The 9,509-nt window shown below is 39.3% G+C and overlaps 1 long non-coding RNA gene across 1 annotated transcript in view; it reads left to right on the forward strand.

Moving 5' to 3' along the window:
- The window catches only part of LOC121900984, a 34,233-nt gene extending 25,080 nt beyond the window's left edge, over positions 1 to 9,153 (forward strand). Inside the window, exons 4-5 of the long non-coding RNA XR_006097155.1 lie at positions 7,738 to 7,766; positions 8,151 to 9,153. This is a non-coding gene — a long non-coding RNA (uncharacterized LOC121900984). The remainder of the gene's footprint in view (positions 1 to 7,737; positions 7,767 to 8,150) is intronic.
- The last annotated feature ends 356 nt before the right edge of the window (positions 9,154 to 9,509 follow it).

Below are 9,509 nucleotides of genomic sequence, written 5' to 3' on the forward strand. Positions count from 1 at the left end.
TAAATGTTAACCACCGTGCATCTCCGATTGGCTCCACATTGTTGTCTCGAAAGTACATTCTGTTTTCCCCTGTGTGCCTGAAACGCTCCTCTCATTCCTTTTGCTGCATGTTTGTTATTCTCTTGGCATGGTGGACAGCGCCCAGAGTGAGAAATGCATGAGATTCATCCTAGCGCCCTTGCGACCCCAATGCAAAACCACAACCTCGGCCCCACCGAGCTGTTTCATCCCAGACCCTTCATCTGTGCTGTCTCTCTATTGCTCTGCATAGCATAGCATAAATCAAACCATGCAGGACTCGCTCCCTCTCTCACTCAGCCCCCAGAGTCGTACCCCTTCTCCCCGTGTTACATTGTATTCACAGATTTAGTGGCATTGTAAATAGATAAACACAAGCAACATCTATCAATGCAACTCCAAGAGAGGGTCTGTAATCAGAGTACCGGGCCCGCAGCCGGCGAGGGCTATCTCCATTTACCTTGGGATAAATCCATCGGTGTGACCACCGCAGGCGCGGCGGAGGGGCCTGACAAATCACCGCAGTCAGGCCACAGGGCTGCTGGGCCTTATTGGCCTGGCCTCTAAGTGGTCTTCCCCTTCAGCGGAAAGGATGGGCCCTGTCAAGCATGGCCAGATTAAAAAGCATACTCTGAAAGAAATGATTTGTTATTAGAGAATGCTTCATTGTGAATCTTTAAGAGGGGAAACAAGTATGTATGACAGCAGTGGAGGGTGGGCTGTGGGTGCACTTGAGGTGCTTGTATCCACCTGCTTGCTTTTATCTGTCTCTCTTGCTTTCTTCCTTTCACCTCTCTCTGTTTCTGTTTGGCTCTCTTTCTCTGTGCGCAAAGTACTATGTGTGTTTGTGTGAATGCATTTATGATATAGGGATTTTGAGTGAAATGGGGCAGGCTATTTGGGTTATGGGGGTAGGTAGTGAGGGAGTTGCATGGTTTGAGAAATTCTATTACAGTGGTGAATAGGGTGGGGAGGGGGCTAAGCACAAGCAGACATCATCATTTAGAGAATGGGAGAAGAGCTTTGTGTGTGTCCACAGACGGAGGGAGGTGTTGTCATCAGTGTGCCTCAAACACACAAATATACACACAATTACAAACCCAAACACATGTGCACGCTTGTTCACACAGTCTACACAACAAGCACACTGAGCTGCATGCAGGTAGCAATAGAATGAGGTGTGGTCTGGTACAATGTTGTATCTTTAAAAAGAAAGAGGAGTCATTATAATTAGTGTTGTCATGATACCAAAATTATGACTTCAATACAATACCTGCCTTAATATCCTGATACCGATACTGAAATGTTACCATGGCAAAAGCCTAAAACATAAGGAAAAGTATTTTTTAGCAGCTTGCAAGTTGAACCAGTGTGAACATTGCATTTGCATATAAAGATATTTGCCACATTGTTAAGTTAGCTAAAAAGCTAAAGCCAAATTAAACATTATTTTTAACGTTATCATTGCCCTTAATTACCTTGTCAAACTCTGATGGTGAAAAAAAATCACTTGTCACAAAATAAATCACACTTGTTTCACTTATACTTGTATATGTATTTATGTATTTATTTGTATACATATTTATGTCATCAATCACATTCGCTAACCTGTCACTCTTTGAATTCCTTGAACAGGTTTGCATGCTAGGACATGTTGGCTCTCTTGGTCTGCGTGGGTTTAAAACATCATTGTCATTGTTAAAGTACTGGTACTAATTAATGAAATAGGGTGTGGTACTGTTTTTAATGGCAGAGTATTGCAATACATTTCTAGTATCAGTATACAGCGCAACCTTTTTTTAATAACCTTTTTTCAAGGATCCATGGAGCCGCGGCCTATCCCAGCATGCATCGGGCAAGTACACCACTCTGGACAGTGTGTCTGTTATTACAGGGCTAATACAAACATATAGTCAAATATATTTTCTTGTCGACAGGCTATTTAGAGTTTCCAGTTTACCTAACCTGCATGTCTTTGGACTGTATGAACACCTTGAGAACATGCAAACTCAACACAACATGTCCTCCGCAGGCCATTTCAGGGTCACATCCATGACCTTCTAGCTGTGGCGACAGTGCTAACCACTGAGCCAGTGGATGTACAGTAACACTGAGGATATTTTCATTATTATGGAGCATCAGAGATCAGACAAGAGTAAAATCTACAATATGTATATATTATTAGTCTGTGTGATTACACGGCAATGCTTTGAGGTGTTGCACTCTTTCTTGTTTCTGTGTCCTTTGGGGACAGCTAGCAGTGAAAGAAGGGGAGTTGTAGCAAAGCAGTGATAAATAAAAATGCATCAATATCATTTTTCCAACCTGCTGCCATCTTAGGAAGATGAGAGGGCCTCGAAGTGACAAACAGATGTTTTGTACACATCTAGACAGCTAAGATGCTAGCCAGTTTCCTGCATCTTCTAAGCAGACAGTGTTGCACTAATTAATCCAGTCAATCAGACAAGCTAATATTAAGATGAGAAACAGCTGTCAGGATTTCTCTGGCATAAGGAAAAAGTTGTGTGTCATTGTTTCCAGGACTTACAAGTAGCTGTAGTGTGTTTTCCAGTCACTTTTTAAAGGCTACTTGTACAGATCAAGAGGGAATTTGTGAGATATACGAGCTCCTGGTGCACTGACAGCATGGTTAAGAACAGGGCCAGGGCTGAGAGAAAATAAACATTATTTCTCTGTGGTTTACCTGACGTTTGACTTTGAGGGCTGAGATTTAGTGACACTTCTGCGCCAAACACTCTGTAGACACACGGCAGTAAATTATTTGAAGGTTGGGGGTATGCACAATCTTGTTGACAGAAAATATTAGGTGCTTTTTTCTTGTGTGTGTGTGTGCGTGTGTGTGTGTGTGTGACAGAGAGAGAGAGAGAGAGAGAGAGAGAGAGAGGAAGAAACAAAAGAGAGAGAGGCCATGTGATTGTTATATTGCCTGTTGTAGCCATTTCACACCTCAACGGTGCCCTATTGAAACTCCTCCAATGGACAGGATGCCTATTAAATACATTTCATTTGTGTTTGCATCGTTTCATTGAGTTAATCCTAAATATTTATTAGATGTGAGCTGTAAAAAGTCTGTTCATTGGAAAGCTAGCCAGCGTTTTTGACACTGGGGATGGAGAAGGAGCAAACCTGTTTTTCCCCAAAGCGTTACACCATCTGTGCGCTATACTTGTATAAGAATCGAGACAGAGAAGATATTAACTCCCCACGCAAAGACAAAAACTCTTATAACAAAACGAAGTGCTCTCATATCATTATGACAATAAAATACCCTGAGAGGAAATAGTTTTCGATGAGTTTTTCCCCTTTTTTCCCCCAGAGGAATGAGAACAAGACCAAAAGAGGAGAGATTGTCACAGAGAGAAATAAAACAGAGAAAGTAGAAACAACTGCGCAAACATTTACTTTAAAAAATATTCAGTCTAAACACCCTCGCGAAGCTGGGCAAACATTTGCCCATCGAATCGAGCTGTTTGCAGATGAAATTCACAGTTAGGACTGAGGGCAGTGATGAGAAGAAGAGAGAGGAAAACTATTTGTCATCACTGGGTTACTCTGAGGTCTGGAGAGCGAGGCCTTTTATCACTGTCTGAGATGCACACATACACACACACACACACACACACGAACACACACCTGCACCGTCTCTGCTCATTCCTGACACTCTCATCCTGACACATACCTTCACATACCTACACACACTGAGACAACACAGCTGGAGGAAAGGCTAAAGGTTACAGAATTCTACAGAAATACAAGTAAACTGAAAGTGTTTGACACAGGAACTACAAATTCTGACAAATGCATGGAATTTTACTGATTTTAGAAAAGACATATATTAAATTTTAGATTTTTTTAGTCAACATTTTTTCTGGGGAGCGGGGGGTAACTCACAAAAGTTTGTCTCTTCATTGACTTTGGGTAAATCCCTTTTCTGGCTGAGGCCCTCTCTCTCACTGTTTCGATGAGCTTAAGTTTACTCACCCTCTATAGCGATGTAAAAAGGCCCGCGGAGCGATGATTGAAATTTGTTTTATTGCCTTTTATGCAATTCTCATTTTGTGGCCAATCCAGTTTATTTATTGTTTGGCTGAGCTGAGGTACGCCTGTGTCAAGCTGTGGCGGAGATTACTTCAGTGAAAGTAGAAGAAAAAGAGAGAGAGAGATACGGTAAAGAGGAAGGATGAGAGTGGCAGACAATCTTCAGGGACTATTACCCTAATACTCTCTCTCTCGCTCTCTCTTTCGCACTGTTTTTGTTCTTTCACTTTGTTTCTCCTCCTTCCCTCAACATTCATGCTTTAGCCCAGCTCCACTCAACCTCTAACAGAGTATGTAGCTCAGAATCTGCCTGCTTTACACGTATTAATCTTTTCTGTCCCCCTAAATGGCCATGAAGTTATTTTTATGTGATATTCTTCATCATTAGACATCAGTCATTGAGACCCTTCTGTTTTTACAGTGGTTTCAATCGGCCATTAAATATTTCAGCTCCATAAAAACATACTTTCAGCAATTTTAATCGCATTTCAAAGTCAATTTTGTTGTCGACTAGTGTATTTTTGTTGGATGTCTCAACATTACAAAATTCACATTTTTTCACCGCATTCTGTGTGTTAGAGATGTTTTCCTGAGGTGTTGTGATGTTTTAAACTCACCTGAGCCTTTCTTTTTGTATTTTGATGACTCACTGTGCACCCGGACATGCTGTGAGGGTGGAAGTAGATTATGTCATTACCAATTCAGCGGCATATTGAAATCTAGGATGACTGCGATTTGCACCATCTGCCATCTGTCTACTCAGGCTTTGTCAAAAGCAGTGCACTACTGGTTTGTGCTATTCTTGTAACTCCAGTCAGTGCAGATACACACAAATGGACCAAAATCTTTGAAACCTCTTTCATGAATTGTTATGCTTGTCTATTTTATAAGCAACCAGGAGTTAATCTGAATGTGGCTACAATGCTAGTACGAGTCGATTTGTCGTCTGTTATGCACACCTGCTTTTAGGCTTTACGACTGCCTTCACTTCTAGCTGACTGAGTCCCAACAATCATCTGAACTTCTGAGAATATCTCTATGAGTGTTCCAACTTTAAGGGACAATATGCTGCATCCTTATTATAAACATATACAGACAGCTGTGCACATCCACTCTGTCTTTCTAACATGTCTGACCAAAAGTAGCAGCTAATGCATCATGTTATTAATTGAATAAGGTAGATCTGTGGCTGTGATGGATGATATACAAATTGTTTTGGTTAATCTTGATCATGGCAGCACAGGAGACATAGGATTAGTTTATAGCAAAAAGTCACCAATTCTTTGAGGATTGTCATGTAAACAAGATTATGTGGAGTCACTACAAACATGTAACTGTTCCTTATTCACAGTTTTGGCAGGAGTAACATCATTGTTGATATCTAAATGTAATAAATATAAACATTAATAATAATGGAACCAAAATAAACTGAGGGCAGCATACCTTTTCATTTTTATTTATACTCTTCCAATTTTAGTGTCTGCACATGTGGTTATTGGATTACTTGTGTTGTTATTAAAGCAAAACCAGAGGGAGCCACTAACTGACATAAGGCATGTGGCTGTGGCGAAGTGGTTCACTCCAGTAGATATGATCAAATAATCAAATTCAAAGGAAATTCAAATTCAGTCAACTCTTTCTGCTTTCAAACCGTTTCCCTGTTGTGGACTTCCAGAGGGTCACCACAATTAGTATCTGAAATATCCTGTATTATCATGTAACCTGACCTCAACGTTGACTGTTATATTTAAGCTGGTTTTGACATCATGACGCTTTTATTTTCAAAATGAAAATGAAGAAAAATAATTAAGTGTTCAAATCAAAGTGCGTTGAACTTTTACATTATTATATCTACATTATTTTACTGTATAAGGGGAACTTTTGGAATACGTACAGTACTGCTGTACACATTTTGTGGTTTATGATTTAGACAAAAAAAAGATTGTATACATTTCCATGGAAGAAGAAGTAGTATTAAACCCAGATAGACAAGAACAAACAAATTAATTTCAGCCTTCAGCACCAAACACCACGGAGAAACAAAGAGAGAGACTGTGACATTTCCCACTCGTCCTGCCACACTTACCTTGGGCTTATTAGCCTATAAAATCATCATATTTGGTCCCTCTGTATTTGTTTGATTACATTTTCCTCCATGCCACTGAAAATATGTGAGATGTTATGTTACACCCTATTGATTACCGGTGTTAATTAAAATTTTAATTAAAATTTTTTATGGTCTGCGTTTCACTTGTGATAATAGTACAGAGAGAGGAGACCCCCGCCTTCATAAATCATATCTTTATTTGCAGTGGCTGGCCATCAACAAATACAACTGTGTACATAAAATTTTACTAACATTGATTTTGAAAATATTAATATTACTTTAAACATTGGAGATGTATTATTCAATTTAGAACCACAAAGCATAAAATCCCGGTGCTATAACTCAGTTAATGAACAGGAAAAGTCCATTACAAACCTATCAGTAGACGCATCATCTGATCCACATAAGCGCCTGTGATAGAAGCAGAATCATTTACTTTAAGCTGCACAGAAGACTCCTTTAATAACAGCGGGCGATGTATTGTGAAACCAATGTGAGCTCAGATGAATTGCTGGTTTTTCCTGTGTCTTACAAATACAGAAGACATTATGAAAACTATCTAAATTTCATTTCTCCCTTGTATATCCATCATGTAGATCACCCTGTATCATTCCATGGGTATCATTTAATATGAAAAACACCCAGAGTCAGTTAATGTAAGCTTATGTGAAGGTTTAAGTGCAGAGAGAGAAATCGATGTGCCTTTCTTTCTTTAAATACTTGCCTTTTGTAGTCTAATGGAGCTAATTCTGTCGCAGTGTAATTGGTTGATATGATAAATGAATAAACATTTACCACATCCAATTTGTTGGACAAACTGTTTCTTCAGATTCTGATGCAGCCATGATTCCTTCTACTCTTTATTAGCTATCACAAGACCAAAAAAAAAGTGTGTCTGGAGTCTAATTGTGCTTATTGAATGTACTTGGAAAGCATGGAAGTAGGTTGACTTTATATTTTTATTTTTGGTAACGCTGTTATTTTTTAAGGCACTTCGTTAAAAAGTAAATTGCCACAAAGCAGGGAATGAAATGACAAAGCAGGAAATTAAGTGACAAGAGAGAAGGAATGAATGAAGAGCAAAAGAAATGTGATGACAGAGACGCATAATTGAGTGAGTAGTAAAAGCAAGGGACAGACAGACCAGGCTCTGTACTGGCTCATCTGTACCCAGCAGTGTGTGTTAATTAGAGGAATGTGAGTTTTAAATGAAGTGCTGAGTAGCGTGGAGCGGTAATGAACAGAGATTGGCCTGGCACTGGGTAATATGCTGGAGGCCTTATGGTATTTATGACCCAGGGGGCCTCTGCTTTAACCCGGTCCTCCACAATTCCACCCAACCCTAAAAACATTACTCAGTGTCTCCCGATTTCTTGTGCTAAACCTTTCTGTCACCCATAAAATGGTACAAGTAGAGTAAATACAAATACTTTGTCTTTATATGTTCTGTTTCAAGGTGTCATTCATATACAAATTGTAAAAACCTCTAAATATCAGCTACATAACTCATGCAAATATTCTTTTCTGCTTGTCTTTTTCTTCTCCTGTTGCAGTGTCACCAAATAAATGCTGTCAATTAGAGGTAATGAAGCATCATAACACTTGGATTATGCAACACGAGCTGTAATTTCATTGGGATTTTGTTAAATTTTGGAGATCAAAGAATCAGTTGACTTATTTTCGACTGCATGGCTGTCTTGCTTAGTTGTATCGGAGAAAAAATGAAAACGAAAGGACGCTTTAATGAGAATGTTGTGTTTGCTTCCAGTGCAAATTCACCGGTTTCAGGAGTATTCTCAAATCAAAACAAGCAAATTAATCTTTCATTACTGTCAAATTTATTAATTTGTATTGAGATAAGAAGACAATCAGCACAGGATCCAAAAAGTTATTAAGATAGATGATTTTTGCAGTTTACCTCCTTCAGTTTCACCCCCTACACCCTCACCATGCTGCTCTCTTCCAGGTCAGGCTGTGAAAAAAGAGCAGTCCCGCTGGGAAGACGTTCCCAACGGGACAGCACCATGGGAGCATCATTGTCCCCCCTGCCACCCTCCCCTCCACACAGGCCTGACTGATGTGCCTCAGCATTGTTTTCGAGGAGGATCATTGGGATCATTGAGTGGCATGTTGTTTTAAGGGCTAAGCTCTAACCGAATGGCTCCATTGTATGAGCCATTCTGCCCTCAGCTGCTAACAGCCCAGGGGCAGAGCCAAACAAGATGGACTCATTTAGAGACTCTACGATGAGCTCTGTGGTGTCGGACTAAAATGAGGCTTTGAATAACTCAAGTTACTCAATTACAGAACGTCTTCAGTTTCAAATTTTTCTCGTAAGTCTCATGTTAGGGTCCAAGTCATGTTTTTTTTCCCCCATTCAAGTGATAAAATTCTTAAAATGATTATATTGTTTGTTTACACTTTCCACCAATCATGTCTCAGCGGTGTAGTTGTTTTTAAGTCCCTTGAATTGACACACTGCCCAACAAACAAGCGAGCATTGTTCCACTTAGACTAGTGAATCTAGTTAAAGTCATGTACCAGAATTAAACCTAGTGCGTAAAAGACTGACAGTGTCTACAGAGGAGCATCTGTCAGGAAAAAACAGACTACTTGCAATAAGATAACAATGTTACAAACAAATAGATCTAATTACTTGCAACTTATTTGAGGCTCTGGCCCTTGACGACATAAAGTGTAACATACAGTTACTAAGTGTAGGCTGCCTTCTTCTCAATCATGAAGTACCTTTTTTCAATCATTCTAACTGTCTGCGTACAATGTGGTCTGTAAGTAGTTGTGGAACTTACCAATGTATGTTGTATTTTATTGGCTCTGGACGTTAGCACATTGGATTAAAAATTAAACAGTGACTGTGAGGTTAATGTGCTGACTCTAAGCTTTAATTTTGTTTTCATCTTTAAATGTTTACATCTACATTAGCTAATCAGAGTAGAAGTTATAGTCATTTTTATACATACTTTCACAATTTAAGGTGCCAAAATGTATTTGAAAATTTTAAATAAACTTAAAATGATAAGATCATATTTAATATATTGTTGAAAATCCTTCACAGTCAATGTTTTTTTTTTCTGAAGTCTACAACCCCTAGACATCAACAGACACTTCTTATCTTCCTTGTGAGGCCTGAGCTGCAGTCATCCTTTCAGGTAATTTTTGCTTTCAGTCAGCTCTGGTCAAGTGAAACATGCACTTAGCTTTATTGAGGTTAGGTGACTAATTTGTTAAACACAATTCCTGTGTTTGGCCCCAATAATAATAAGTCTTTGGTTTATCTGTATGTTGATAGCAAATGTCATAATGC

Source organism: Thunnus maccoyii, chromosome 7 (genome assembly GCF_910596095.1).
Source record: "Thunnus maccoyii chromosome 7, fThuMac1.1, whole genome shotgun sequence".
Classification (NCBI taxonomy): Eukaryota; Metazoa; Chordata; class Actinopteri; order Scombriformes; family Scombridae; genus Thunnus; species Thunnus maccoyii.